The sequence below is a fragment of the Zalophus californianus genome, chromosome 3 (genome assembly GCF_009762305.2).
Source record: "Zalophus californianus isolate mZalCal1 chromosome 3, mZalCal1.pri.v2, whole genome shotgun sequence".
Lineage (NCBI taxonomy): Eukaryota > Metazoa > Chordata > Mammalia > Carnivora > Otariidae > Zalophus > Zalophus californianus.
The window spans coordinates 12,081,017-12,096,896 of NC_045597.1; the positions used below are offsets into that span (position 1 = coordinate 12,081,017).

Below are 15,880 nucleotides of genomic sequence, written 5' to 3' on the forward strand. Positions count from 1 at the left end.
GCTTAACACATCATTTAGTCATTAGGGGAATGCAAAATAAAATAATAGTAAGCAGTAGATACCACTGGATAGCCATTGGATTGGCTATTTCTTTTTAACTGATACTGCCAAATGACCCGAGGATGTAGAGTAAATGGGATTCTCAGACACTGCTGATCAGAGTGCAAAATGTTACTGACACTTTGGAAAATGGTTTGGCAGTTTCTTGTAAAGTAAAACATACACTATCATGCCACGTAGAAGAATGAACAGAATCAGTAACGAGAAAGTTCAATATGGCTGTCAAATGCAACTTACAAAAATGTTTCTCCAGTAATAAAACAACTACACTTAGGAAACATAATAAATAAATACAGTAGCATTTACCATAACAAAAACTACATGGTATCCAAGAATACAAAAGATCTGTACAAAAAAAAAATGTTTAAATCTAACAAACACAGATGTTATAAAAGAGATATTTCATGTTCTTGAATGAGAAAACTTAACAAAGGTATCAGTTCTCTCCCAAATCAATCTATAAGTTAAATGTCATCTCAAATTCCAGCAAAAAAATTTTTTCCAGCTAAAATTTTAAGATAACTGATTACTTACTCTAAAACTTACATGGAAGAATAAAAGTACATGAATAGTTACGTTATTTTTTTAAAAGATGAACAAAAAAGTGGTTTGTTCTTCTAGATATTAACATATACTAAAAAGCAAAACTAACGTAAAGGTATTAGGAGTATGGGGCACATGAACAGATAAACAGACCAATGGCACAGAGTAGGGACCAAACAAGCAGGCATATGCATGCATACCTACATACACACACACCCCCCCCACTGACCCTTCATTTCTACTCCTGGCTTTACATACCAAGGACAGTCTATCACAGGTCCATTAGAATCACGTAAGTGTAAGTGAAGGTACAGATAAAACAAGATGGCTGTGAGTTGGTCACTGCTGAAGGTGGGTGAAGTTGAAACTCATTCATTATAGTACTCTCTCCACTTCTGTATGTTTAAAATTTTCTGTAATAAACCCAAATACCAGAGCAAAGACAAAAATCAAAGCATATGCTGCTTTCAGTGACCCCCAAGGTACTTAGATACAAGGCCCTTGGTTGGGGGCTAGATTTTTAGGCCTACTCAGAGATAGAAGACATGGCCTCAAGCTGCTTAAGGAGCAACACCTGGGACAGAGCCCAGATGCTCAAAGACTGTGTATTTTACAGGGAAGGCAAAAAATACTCCATTCAGCCCACTGAAGCAGTAAAGACATTTAGCTCACATCAAGGGCCTTGAAAAAGAAAAGAAAAAACCACTCCAACAAATAGTTAAAATCCACGGCCTCTACCAAACCTAAATTTGTGGTCTAGATTTAATGGTATGGAATGGTATGGAAACTCTAAGGTAAGAAAATATAAAAGCCAGTCCAGGACAACAAAGATCCCTGGGACTCAGCAGTAGTTAAAGTCTCTCTGTAGGGATACTTTCATGAGAGGGCACGTGAGGCTCCAACAGCTAACAAAAGCCACTGGAAATGAGCTCACACTCAAAAATCACAAAGCACAGGAGGCAGCAGCCTGCCCTGAGGGAGAACTGACCAACTGGAGAATGATGTGTAAGGGTGTAAAATGATTGCACACGTTCTTAAGGGAACAGGAACAATAATGGAACACAACAGTACAGACCAGTGTGCCTTTCCGTCTCAGAAGAATCATAAATGGATCCCCAATGCCCCTCTGAGTCAATGCCAAGGCTGTAAGGCCTGGGACCTCTCTTACTGCCCTGACTCCATCTCCTACTAATCTCCCCAGCTCACTATGCTCCAGCTACACAGCTGCCTGAGGCAGTCCCCCACCTGAGGGCCTCTATCCCCTTATGCCTGAAATATACTTCCCCCAGATTGTTGCGTGGCTCACTCCCTGACTCCTCCAGGGCTCTGTTCATATGTCACGGCTCACTGAGGCCATTCCTGACCATGCAACCCCACTCACACCCTGGCATTCCCTGTCCCTGGCTGCCTGGTTAGTAGGTTTATTTATTGTTGACCCAGCACAGATCACCATCTGACATACTACATATTATCTTGTTTATTGCCTTCCACCCCCAATTAAAATGCAAATTCAATGAGAAATAGTCTCTGTTTTGGTCAGTTCAGGAATCCTTAGAGCCCAGAACAGTGTCTACCACAAACTTGGTGCTCAATAAAGACTTGTGAAATGCGGGAAATGGAGCAATTAGAGAGAGATGATCATTCTTGTAAACTATGTGGTAGAATTCTCTCATTCATTCATGCATGGATATGTGCACGTGCACGCTCAAACATTTACTGAGTAGTTACTTTATACAAGGGAGTATCAAGGTATTCTTTCCTTACTGCGGAAATTCTTCCTTCTCTCCCCACCGCCCTCCCCCTCTGCAAAAAAAAAAAAAAAAAAGATGAAAACTGACTTTTCCAAAAAAAAAATTTACCACAAAACATTAGTATATTTTTGTAAGTTATTAAAAAGTACACAATATAATAAAAAAAAGCACCTTTCACAGTTCAGCTTCCTGTTCCTTATTTTTATCTTTCCTTAGAACGAACTCGTGTGTGTCCATACCAACACCACCAATCTCTGTATGACTATGTGGCTAAGTACAACTTCTTGTCTCCCACTTACTCAGTTTAGGGGTTTTGAGAATACTCTACTTATTGTTGATACCTATATCTATACATGGTTTCTGATATAGAAATGCCAGAAGTAGGCATTAAAATCTACTACTCCATCTGTGTCCAAGAATTAGCTAAGGTACATTATTTAGGAGGACAGAAGCTGCTGAATATAACATGGGATTATAATACCCACCTCTGCTAAATTCCAATTGTTTTCTTACAAATAGTTACATGCACGTGCATTCTGGTAAATATACAGCCTGTGCCTCGAGCAAGTCTTCAGAGACACAAATCACTAAACAATATTACTGTATCCCTTTGACAAAACTCTCTGCTTATAATTCTCTTTGGCTGGCCCAATAATTTTCAGATAACACGGAATATTTTTTTTTTCACTTAAGGTTACTACTGGGGCCAAGCAAGACGTTGCCTCACCTTGCTTAGTTATAAGTTTGGAATTGTGCTGTATTAAGCCCACTCATAATCAGAACCTAAAATTATTAGATCTGTATCATAGGAGTTTCACAATTGCTATACCTATGATGTCTGAAATACTTTGTCATGTAGTTTAGCACACGATAAGCACACATACACATACACAATACCGGTTTTAAATTCTATGGTACACATGCTCTAAAAAATACTCACGGGGTATCCAAGCTGTTCAAGCTGTTTGTACAATTACAACATGTCCCTCTCTCATTATTTGATTGCAAAACTATTTCACCGTTTGGGCCACATTTAATAACTTTCAGAACAGGCTTACAGCTTTTTTTTTTCTCTGAAACATCTATTTTATTCTCTGTTAAAGAACAGGTTATCACTCCCTATGCCAGGTGAAACAACTGCTCACCAAAGTATCTAAAGACATGGGTGACAGGTTTTTTTTAAATTTTATTTTATTATGTTACATTAATCACCATGCATTACGTCATTAGTTTTGATGTAGTGTTCTCATGATTCATTTTTTGCGTATAACACCCAGTGCTCCATGCAGTACCCATCACCAGGCTAACCCATCCCCCCACCCCCTCCCCTCTAGAACCCTCAGTTTGTTTCTCAGAGTCCATAGTCTCTCATGGTTCGTCTCCCCCTCTGACTCCCCCCCCTTTATTTTTCCCTTCCTACTATCTTTTTTTTTTTGTAACTTATAATGTATTATTTGTTTCAGAGGTACAGGTCTGTGATTCAACAACACAATTCACAGGGCTCACCATAGCACATACCCTCCCCACTACCACCCAGCCAGCTTCTATTATCAAGTTCTGCCTCACGCTGCCATCTAGTGGTTCACAGTGTGACTGCAGGCAAAGCCTACTAAATTGCAGACGTGGGGCGCCTGGACGGCGCAGATGGTTAAGCATCTCCCTTCAGCTCAGGTCATGATCCCAGGTCCTGGGATAGAGCCCCATGTTGGGCTCCCAGCTCAGTGGGGAGTCTGCTTCTCCCTCTCCCTCTGCCTCTCCCCCAACTTGTGCTCTCTCTCAAATGAATAAATTAAAAATCTTAAAAAAAAACCCTGCATTCTCTTTCAGAAAAATAGCTTTAACACAGAAGCTTAAATAATCCATATCAAAGTTCTGTAACAACTGCTAGTAATATATAAAAAATATATATTACTTTGTACATTTTATTTTACAAATGTTTCAAAGAGGTCATCCTACCAACTCCTTATCTAGGTCTTGTCATTTTACCCTTATTTTAATGGTGTCAATATTTCTTTCATTCTGTTCCTCTTTAACTATCTTTAAAGTATTTTCTGGAAGTATATTCTTTTTTTATTTAAGATTTTTTTATTTATTTGACAGAGAGAGACATAGCGAGAGATGAACAAAAGCACGGGGAGTGGGAGAGGGAGAAGCAGGCTTCCCACGGAGCAGGGAGCCCCATGTGGGGGCTCGATCCCAAGACCTGGGACCATGACCTGAGCCAAAGGCAGACGCTTAACGACTGGGCCACCCAGGCGCCCCTGGAAGTATATTCTTGAAAAATTTTTAAATACTCTCTGGTCATATGAAAGCAAAATCAATCATTTAGATTATATAGAAAAATAACAGAAGGTCTTCATTTTACAAATAGTTTACTTCAATAGTGTAATAACTCTATATCGCACTGAATTATGTCCTTAATATTTTTAATGAGGTAGAATTGATATAAAAATTATATTAGTTTCAGGTGCACAACATAATGATTCGATATTCATATGTATTACAAAATGATCACCGCGCAAGTCTAGTTAATATCCATCACCATATTTAGATACAAAATTTTCTTTCCCTTCTTTTAAAGATTTATTTATTTTTGGAAAGAGAGAGACAGCAGAAGGATGGGCAGAGGGAGAGGGAGAGAATCACAAGCAGATTTCCCCGCTGAGCGTGGAGTCAGATGTGGGGCCTCAGTCTCACAACCCTGAGATCATGACCAGAGCTAAAATCAAGAGTTGGACGCTCAACTGACTAAGCCACCCAGGCGCTCCCCAAAATTTTTTCATATGAGACTTTTATTATGATAATTTTAAGATCTACTTTCTTAGCAACTTTCAAATATGGACATACAGTATTTTTTTTAATGCTTCATGAATTTGCATGTTATCCTTGAATAGGGGTCATTTTGTGTATGTGCTGCCAAAGTGAGTACTGCAATATAATATTAACTATTCAATACAGTGTACATTACATCGCCAAGAGTTATTTGTATCTTATAACTGAAAGTTTGTACCTTTTGACCCCCTTCACCCCATTTCTCCCACTCTCTCAACCCCTGCTTCTGGCAACCACCAATCTATTCTCTGTATATTATATGTATAAACTCAGTTTTGTTTGGTTTAAAAATTTTCTATTACTGGGGCACCTGGGTGGCTCCGACAGTTAAGCATCTGCTTCAGCTCAGGTCATGATCCCAGGGTCCTGGGATTGAACCCCGAGTCGGGCTCCTGTTCCGTGGGGAGCCTGCTTCTCCCTCTCCCTCTGCTTGCCATTCCCCCTGCTTGTGCTCTCTCACTCTCTCTCTCAAATAAATAAAATCTTTAAAAAAAATAAAGTAAAATAAAAACTTCTCATTACTGAGTGAGATCATACAGTATCTTTCTCTGACTTATCTCACTTAGCAATAATGCCCTCAATGCCCATCCATATTGTCACAATGGCAGGATTTCTTTCTTTTTAAATGAATATTCCATTGTGTGTGTGTGTGTGTGTGTGTGTGTGTGTGTGTGTATGTGTGTGTGTGTGTGTGAATCTCACAGTACAGAAGAACACAGACTCAGAGATGCTGAGGGTTTAAAGGGCTTTCACAGGGGCTCCATTCCTGCCCACCTGCTCAGTGTGTGGATTTCATAGACAACATCCCCTGCCCACTGCTTTCCCAGCCACCGCTTGAGTATCTTCAGTATCTTCAGTGTCCGTGATTCAGCATCTCCCCAGGGCATCACTTTGCCTTGAGACGGTGAGTGCCAAAGAGTTACTCCTTACCGAGTCCAATAACTTCCTGTAGCATCTCCCTGTAGTCTTAATTCACCCTTGGCCACGCTCCACCCCCAGTTCTTAACTCCACATTCATAAAGCAGCCCGATCAATAACTGAGGACTGTTCTCCCGCCCTATCTTACACTGCCCGCTCTCTCAATTGTTACTCACACGCAGGTCTGCATCCTCACCCCGTCCTGACGCTGACCAGGACCACCAGAGCCGCACCTGTTGCCCTGTAATACTGCGTATGGCATCTACAAGCACGTCGGTGGTAACTGGCGGCACGTCATGATGCCCATTTTCATAGGCTTCCTGTGGCTTTTCCAAACAGGACCGCCAAAGCAACAATTAATGCCATTCAGTGCCCCACAGCTGATTTTTGTAGGCTGAAGAGAAAGACCTGATGTTCTCTCCCTCAGTGTTTTATGTGTTGATTATGGGCCCCATGCCTCAGGTTGCTAAACCAGCTGTGTCATAGCTGTTGCTCTTTGAAGATACAACTAGCAGTTCCCCCCAAAATCGATTTCTCCCTTATCTCTAGGGGATTTGGCTGCCTTGCTAAGGATTGTTTCCCAGCCTCCCCTATGATTAGGTGAGGCCACATAACAAGTTCTTGCCAAAGGTGTCTGAGCAGGAGTGGCATTTACAATTTCCAAAGCACCTGGTGAAAAAGCAATCCTTCATCCTGGACTTCCCTCCTAACTCCTTGCAGGCTGGAAATGGAAACAATGAGACCCACCCTGGAGGATGATTGAGTCCTACCAGCTCAGTCCCTTCATGACTTCTAGAACAGAGCTCGCTTACCCAGCAGGGATGTTACAAAGAGAAACAGACCTCTGTGTTCTCGAGCCACTGCATTCAGGGCTTCTTTGTCCCAAGAGCTTAGCCCAGGGGCACCTGGTGGCTCAGTCGGTTGAGAGTGACGCTTGGTTTCAGCTCAGGTCATAAACTCCAGCTCAGGTCAGGATCTCGGGGTTGTGGGATGGAGCCCCTTACAGGCCCCTGTGCTCAGTGGGGGTGTGTGTGTGCTTGAGATTCTCTCTCCCTCTGCCCCTCCCCCCAGTTGTGTGAGCATGCTTTCTCTCAAATAAATAAATATTTAAAAAAAAAGACACACAACACCCAAGAGCTTAGCTTCTACCACTACTAAAATATCTTCCCAGCTTTTGTAATTTGAAAATCTGATGAGCAGACATGCTCTATTTTTAAAGAAATCATTGATAAATATCAATCAGGAACAGGGAACAAAAACACTATAGAAGGTGAATGCTATTCTTCATTTTCCTATTATTATAATAATAGAGACAAACGATTTTCAGAGCATAAGAAAAAAGCACCTGCAAGTGGAAGGCTCCGAAGTAAGCCAATTCTACAACAGAGCTTGTTTCTGCCTACCCTATTTTATACCCTCCTGGATGAAAGAAAGATGTTGAGCACTAGAGGTACTCTTCAGATTAAATCACTGGGAAAGGTCCTTTAAAAACACGTGAATTTTACTTAGGAAAATCTACCCTATCCTAACATTTAAAAATTTAAAGCTTTTCAATTCAACCGTATCATGAGAATATGATAAATGATAAACCAAGCCAAAAAAATTTCCGTACATCACCGGGCACACTCATGGTAAAAAGGCAACCTATGGAATAAGAGGAAATATTTGCAACTCATACATCTGCTAAGGGATTATTTAGAAAATATAAAGAACTCCTACAACTCAACAAAAAACAACCTGATTAAAAAACGGACAAAGAATGTGAATAGACATTTCTCCAAAGAACATATACAAATGGCCAATGAGCACATGAAAAGATGTTCAACATCACTCACCATCAGGGAAATGGAAATCAAAAGCACAATGAGATACCACCTCACACCCATCAGAATCGCTATTGTCAAAACAAAACAAAATAACAAGTGTTGGCAAAGACATGGAGAAATTTGTACCCTTGTGCATTATTGGTGGAAATGTAAAATGGTGTACCCATTACAGAAAACAGTGTGGTGGGTCCTCAAAATCTAAAAGTAGAATTACCACATGATCTAGAAATTCTACTTCTGGGTATACACCCAAAAGAATTTAAAGCAGGGTCTTGAAGAGATAGTTATATACCCATGTTCATAGCAGCATTAGTCCTAAGAGCTAAAGGGTGTAAGCAACCCAAGTGTCCATCAACAGAAGAATGGATTAACAAAATGCGGCATATTCATACAACTGAATAGTCAGCCTTAAAAAGGAAGGAAACTCAGACACGTGCTACAACGTGGATGAACCCTGAGGACATTATGCTCAGTGAAATAAGCCAGTCACTGAGGGCAAGTACTGTATGATTCCGCTTCAGTGAGGTGTCTAGAAGGTAGAAAGGTGGCTGCTAGGGGCTGAAGGGAGGGATGGGAGTTAGCCGTGTAATGAGTATGGAGTTTTCGTTTAGGAGGAGGGAAGATGCTCTGGAGACTGGTTGCTCAACAACGTGAGCGTACTCAACACTACTGAACTATACACTTAAAAGTGGTTAAGACAGGGGCCCCTGGGGGGCTCAGTCGGTGAAACGTCTGCCTTCGGCTCAGGTCGTGATCCCAGGGTCCTGGGATCGAGCCCCACATCGAGCCTGCTTCTCCCTCTCCTCCCTGCTTGCTCATGCTCTCTCTCTGGCTATCTCTGTCTCTTTCTCTCTCAAATAAATAAGATCTTTAAAAAAAAAATGGTTAAGACAGTAAATTTCACATTGTTTTATTTTCCCCCAATTAAAACATTTTAAAAACTGCATCAAATTTGTTCCAAGGCCACCTTTATGTTTAACTCTTAATATTGGGCACAAATAACATTTAAAATGGAGGCTTCTCATGGCCCTAGCCCAGGGGTACAATGTCCTACAGAGGAAAATCGTTTCCTAACAAAGGTAACACACAATGAAGGCAGATATGGTCTATAAGCCAAAATGTTTTATTAGAGGAATGAGGAGACATGTCTATTACTGAATACTACAGAATACAGAAATACTTAGAAATTAACATTAAAATATTTTTATTACCTTCTACCAATTAATAGGTTTTTAAATTTTTTATTTCAAAAATAAAAAAATGAAAATAAAAAGTTTATTCCAATTTCAACGAGACTTCAAATCAGGTAAAGGTGAAGAGCTCCAAAACCATCTAATCATCTGTAGGTGGCAGTAAAAGCACAGTTTATGTCCTTGCAGCCTTGAAACGTCAAAGTGCGGGAAAATGAGATAACACACCTGGGCAATCTAAAACTACTTTCCGCACCATTAACCTGTGCAGGTTCTCCTACATAAATAAATGATCTGAACTTCCCCGACATAACAAATGTTTCTCCTGCCCAAACACTTCCCCCCCAGAGCTGGTACTCCACCAACCCCGATCTCTTTTTTTTGGTCTCATTCTTTGGCTTGATAGGTCTTTGTGATCCTATCTACCTAGAAACATGAGGTATTCAGTTCTGGGGACATGGCATAGTTTTCTTTCTTACAGAATAAGAAACACACAAACACTAGTCAAATCCATAGCCTATTTACTAAGACTAAGGGCTACTAAATGCAAAGCATTGTTAGGTGTCTGAAGTCCCTGAAGATGGAGGTGCCAGGGGCTCATTAACAAGACAGACCACCACAACATGAAGAGTAACACGAGAGAAGAGAGTGCCATCAAGGAAGGAGCAGACATCCCAGGCACGTCTAACTCCCAGTTCTAAGAACCTGTGATTACTGGTAGGAGAATAAAGCCTACACGAGAGGCAGAACCTTGGTCCAAACATGCACTCCGGCAGGTCGCCCTGTGGCTCTCTGAGGGTGGTACTACCTACCTGCTCCCCTTCCCCTGTCTATTAAGCTTCTTTTAGACCATGTGGGCTTGCTGGCGGCAAGAGGCTGTATGAGCCAAAGGTCTTACAGTTCTCATCAATAATATCCACACAAGGGGCACCGGGGAGGCTCAGTTGGTAGAGCATGTGACTTGATCTCGGGGCTGTGAGTTTGAGCCCCCCACATTGGGTGTGGAGTCTGTCTAAAAATTAAAAGAAAGAAAGAATATCCGCAAGAAAAGTATAAGCAATAAGAGATAGCATCATTGCAAAAATCAACTGACTCGTCACTGGGACATTAATTTTTTAAGCATGAGAGTGAGTTCTGGCAAAAAGCTCTTCTGAGTAACCGAGGAATCAGTGTAGTTTTATTACCAAGGAAACAAAAAGCCCGCACCATCTTTGTGTCTTCCTCTGGAGGCTGATTATAATGTCTCCACGAGGTTCTCGGCCACCAAGAATGACAGGTCTCCCGGGAGAGGGTGGGGGACCATGTGACTGACAGAAGGCGGCCTGGACCGGCATGTTCTCAAAGCCACACCTGCTGCCTGCTGTATATAAAAGGAATGGTTATAGGAGAAAGGTCAAAGTAGATGGGCAAATTAGCTGTGACCATCGAAACAAGCTACTAGAAATGGATAACTGTATAAAGAATGAATAAAATCAAAATCTGTTAAGAGCAGTAAAGGTGACTTAAATGGAAAAAAAGGTAAAAAACATACACACTAAAGAACACCGCCACAACTTGAGACATGGACGGAGGGCAATGGCTTAGAAGTGCGCAAACCCCCCCAGGGCTCTGGGTGCTTTGCTTGGGAGGAAGCCCCAGACACCTACACACACATTTCAGGACTCCCTGGCATGAGGTTTCCCCAAATGAATCCTGGACACACTGAGGTTTCTGTGCAGCGATGTGAGGGCACAGTGCCCCAAGTTCTGGCTCATGTCTCTCATCTGTAGGCCTACAAAAAATTCAGACGGAGACAAAGAGAAAATACTCACGCAGTGGGAAGAGTTCCTTAGAGCTGTGTGGTGCCCAAAGGTGGGAGGGAGGCCTTTCCGGAAAGCCTTATCCAACCTCCCCTTTCTGCCAGATGGGGAGAGTGGTGATCAGAGAAATGAACTTTTTTTTTTAAAGATAACTCAGCGAATTAACTGGTGGCAGAGGCAGACCCTCTCACCATTAACCATTCCCAGTCTGAAATTCCCAGGAAAATTTAAATGTGCCACAGAAAAAAAAGGGGGGACATTTCAGGCAGGAGAGAGACAAAGAGAACTAGTACTTTGGTGTCTAAAACATGTACTCTGCATAAGCTCTAAGGAATGAGATGATTCACAGGTTAAGAACCGAGACGAGGTGTTTTAAAAAATTACTCACAGAAACAGCTTCAAGAGGCAGAGACACTCAACCCAGTCTTTGCCAACTCAAAGCACAGGTTTTAAAACAAAACAAAACAAAAACAAAACAAAAACCTTTTTGAATATGAAACGTAACACACATACAAAAAGTGCAGCATGTGGGGAAATCCACTGGCTTCTTTTCCCTTCTCCACCCCTGCTCTAAGAAGCTGAGGGTACAGATTGCATCCGAAGGCTCCGGACCCCCGGCTTCCACTGGGTTCTGCTAATGGGAGCCTCAGAGCAGATTTCAGGGGAGAGAAGCCCAAGGCTGGGGGACTTATTCCCCTGGTTCCCTCTTTCTTGCAAGGTTCCCTCAACAGAAAGTCACTACTGTTCTCCAGGCAGGTTCCCCTCCCTCCAGGTCCTAGTAACCTCTCCCGCCCTGGATCTCTTCATGCCCACGCCGAATGGGGGAGGGGGAGGGGCACCACAAGGCAACAGTCCTGCCAGTTTCCCCTTTCCTCCCGAGGTTCCATTCCTGTGTCATGAGACCCTCACGAATAAGCCCTCCTTGACTCATCTTAAAATCTGTTTTTCTACTGACACCCTTACAGATACACGGACAAAACAAAAATATACAGCTTAATGAATTATCACAAAATAAACACTAGAGTTATTAGCACTTAGGTCAGTAACTAGAACTTGCCAGCATCCTGGAAGCTCTCTGGTATGCCCTCCTTACTACTGTACTCTCCCACAACCCTCCAAAGAGTTTCAACACCTAAGCATGAATCGCTCAACATCTGATTTCAAGTTGGTCTACTTTTTGAAATTCACATAAATGAAATCATACAATATAAATTCCTCCATGACTGGCTTTTTTCACTAAACACTATATGCCCAAGATTCACCCATGTTGTTGCCTGTGCCTGCTACAGGATTCATTTCGATTGTGAAAAGCATTCACCTGTATGTCTACACAACAACTGATTTATCCATTCCACAGCTGAACATATGGGTTGTTCCTAGAGCTACTAGAAATAATGCTACGGTGAACATTCTTATCCATGTTTCTTAGGAGTGGAATCTGAGCCATAGGGTAGATGTATTTTCATTTTACTACTTAATAACCAACTATTTTCCAAACTGAAACTCCCACCAGCAATGCACAAGAATTTCCAGTTGCTGGAATATACTATTTCCTTTAACTGTGAGACCAGAGTCTGTAGAGGGCCACCATGTACCTCACGGTAACCAGAGATTTCTACTCAATCAGCTGTCCTCAGGACTCTGACTGGTCTCTAGTCGGTTAGTGCAGTGTCACACTGTTAACTCTTGGCCTGGGGCTCTGCAGGACGTCAATGGTCCAGGACTTTACTCTCCTGCAGCAGCCTTCTCCTAAGATCCTCCAAGTGAGAGAATCTTTAATATCTTTAAGGAACTCTACTTTCATTGCTGATTTAGATCTATTTTAACTAGAATTATAGATCACTTTGGTTATCTAGGCTCAATTTGTTTGCTGTGAGTTAAGTAACTGCCTGATTATCTATATGCTTGTAAAATTTTTCAACTGTACAAAAATTGCCAAGGAAAAGGAATTTGAGAACTCCTAAATTTATAATACAGTTTAGGAAATCAAGTGAAAAGGAGGTTCATATCAACTTGGCCATAGGATTATAGCTATAAGGTGTTGACGTTCTTAAAAACAGATTTAGACAAATAGTACCTCAATCTTCTTTATCGAGGAAAGTATTCAATATAGCTCCTTCATCAAAAACAAACAAAACACACACACACACACACACACACACACACACACACACACACACACACACACACACACACACACACACACACACACCAGAGCAGTCCGTTTAGATACACGTTTGACAGAGAGAGGGGTAGGGCAACAAGATTCCATCACCTCAAAATGGGAAACCGATATGGTCACCAAGCAGTAAGATTCTACCCCTACCCCCCAAACCCGGTTCATGGCACTCCTCACTTCCCTCACAACCCTCTTCTTGGGGACAGGTGGCCTGTCTACCAACCCACTCCAGCCTTCTGTGTTGATGGCCACCCTCCCTGAGAGAAACAAACATTAAGGACAGTGATCCCTTCCCCAAAACACTGGGGTGAGGAATTAGAACAAGATCCCCTCCCCTTGTGCATGCAGTGGTAAAGAGAAATATGTTAAGAACAGGAAATATAATTCTATCTGTGGTGTAGACAAATATAACTGGGACTTCCTGTGTAAATCCATAACTACAGCCTTCCTAAGAATTATGAAATTGGCCTAACTAAACTATATTCACTCAAAAACTGGACTCGAGCGCTAAAATAAAACTCACTGAGGGCTTTTAACATCTAAACCAGAATTCAAAAATGGAACAAAAACAGATCATTTCACAAAGCGAAGGACGTAAAGCCCCTGGGATATGTGAAATCCCCTCTTCTGCAAGATGAAAAATTTCTCTTTCACTCATATTCCAAAATAAGTGAGGAAAGTACAGTGGCATGAACAGTCCCAGAACGAGGGAAGTTCTTCTGCTTGAATAAAAAATTCATTAAGCTCAAGTATTAAAGAAGCAAACTGCACACTGTAAGAGTTAATTTCTTGATCCATTGTTTACTTGCTGCCAAATGGTTCTGGGGAATTTTTCTCAGTGTCATTCTTTTTTACAACCAACATAAGGTGTTTTGGAGGGACAGGGACACAGGGAATGGTGTGAAATACCACAGGGGTCATGGAGAGGAGAGGAGGGTCACTGCCCTGAGCCTGAGTCTCCACGTTGGCCTGGTGACTGGCAGATCCCCTCCCCTAAGTGGGTCACAGCGTCCCTGATGCTGTCACCTGGCGCAACAATCCACCCACGACTCCCTCACCCTCCACCTCTTCACCTACATTTTCAGACACATGTTCTACCAATATTTATTAAACGCTTGCTACACACAAACAACACATGCCAACCCTGAGAAACTTCAATTTAGTGGAGGATAAAAGGGAAGGAAACACTCAACAATAATACAAACACAGGCCACCACAGGGACAAGTACCAAGTGCCAAGGAACCTTACAGGGGTGAACAACCAACCCAGCTTCAGAGGCCAGGGAACATTTCCTGGAAAGGGCAGCAGTGGAACTAAGACTTAAGGATACACAGCCTCTGGCCAAGCCAAGAGATGTGACGGTTGGTGGAACAGCACGAGAAAGGCAAGGAAGAACAAATGCAAAAGGTCCCACATTGAGTAAAGCGGAGAGGAAGTGGGGAACGAGAGCTGATCTACCCTCAAGCCTCGCCTCTGTGTCTCTCTTTGCAAGACTGGCAAGTAGGAAAAAAAACAATCTCCCTGTGTACAATAAAGGACTCAAACCTTAATGAGCTACATGCCATCGCTGCACTGGTTGATTTTAGCAGCACAGGGAACATTAATCAATACTTAATGAAAAAAAAAACTTGTGACAGGGTATATGAAATTAAGGCAATGGAAAGATTGGATCTGCAGATAAGAGGTTCCTAATCCACCTGAAATATCAAACTCCCGAACTGCACATGAAACATAAATCCATGCAACGTAACTGAGCAATGAATAAATCCTGTCTGGTGAATATGCTGATGCATTCACCTCATAACAAGAAGTTTATTCCAGCAGCCAGGGTGGTAAAGGGAGGACCTTGGGCGGGGGGGGGGGTCTGAGTTCCTCAGCAAGGGACTGGCCCTCTTTAGGCCTTGCACCCTCATCGACACAGGGAGCTGCTTAGGTTGCTGTCATTGCTTCTAAACCCATTACTATGATGATGGCAGGTTATCACAATCAAAAGTACTTAATCACCAAAGACAAGAATTTAAATAACTTTTATAAGTCACAGACTTACTATGCTTTTTATCTGAGAACAAAAAGAGCAAGGGCCCTCAAACTGTCTTAAATTCAAAAAGCAAATAGTTAAGTTCATGTACCTTTTAAAAGTTGACAAATCATGTATCACCAAAAATAAAGATAAAATTTTAAGACAAGCAAATGAGATATTTTTTTTTAAGAAAAGAGAAAGTAAAAAATTTAATGTAACAAGGCAGGCGATGATTGGGGTTGCTCACTTCCCTTCCCATTGGTTTCACTTCCCTTCCGAGGTTAAAATACTCCCAACATGCAAATTATTCCACTGAAGAATTCCAGTCCTTTCTAAGCAATCTGCAGAGATGTTTATACAAAAGAGATTATTTCTATACTTCCATGTGACAGAAAAGGGACAGAATGCATTAGGGATTAAAAAATAAAGAAGGGGTGCCTGGGTGGCTCAAGTCGGTTAAGCATCTGACTTGATTTCCGCTCAGGTCACGATCTCAGGGTCGTGAGATCGAGCCGTGTGCTGGGGTGGGGGGGTCTGCTTGAGATTCTCTCTCCTTCTCCTTCTGCCCCTACCCCCTACCCCCCCACCCGCCTCACACTCACTCCTCTCTCTTAAAAAAAAGGCAAACCAAAGTGCATAAATGCATGTGCAAGGCAGAAGCAAATAATCGAGGATCCCAATTTTAACCACTTAGAAATATCTTAACAATAAAAGTGGGTATTTTATGATTTCTGGAACTTTGTGATAAAGGGTTAACTCTG

General features: G+C 41.9%; 1 protein-coding gene across 2 annotated transcripts in view; it reads right to left on the reverse strand.

The window, feature by feature from the left end:
* The window catches only part of UBAC2 (UBA domain containing 2), a 168,528-nt gene that overhangs the window by 109,752 nt on the left and 42,896 nt on the right, over positions 1-15,880 (reverse strand). The window lies entirely within an intron of this gene.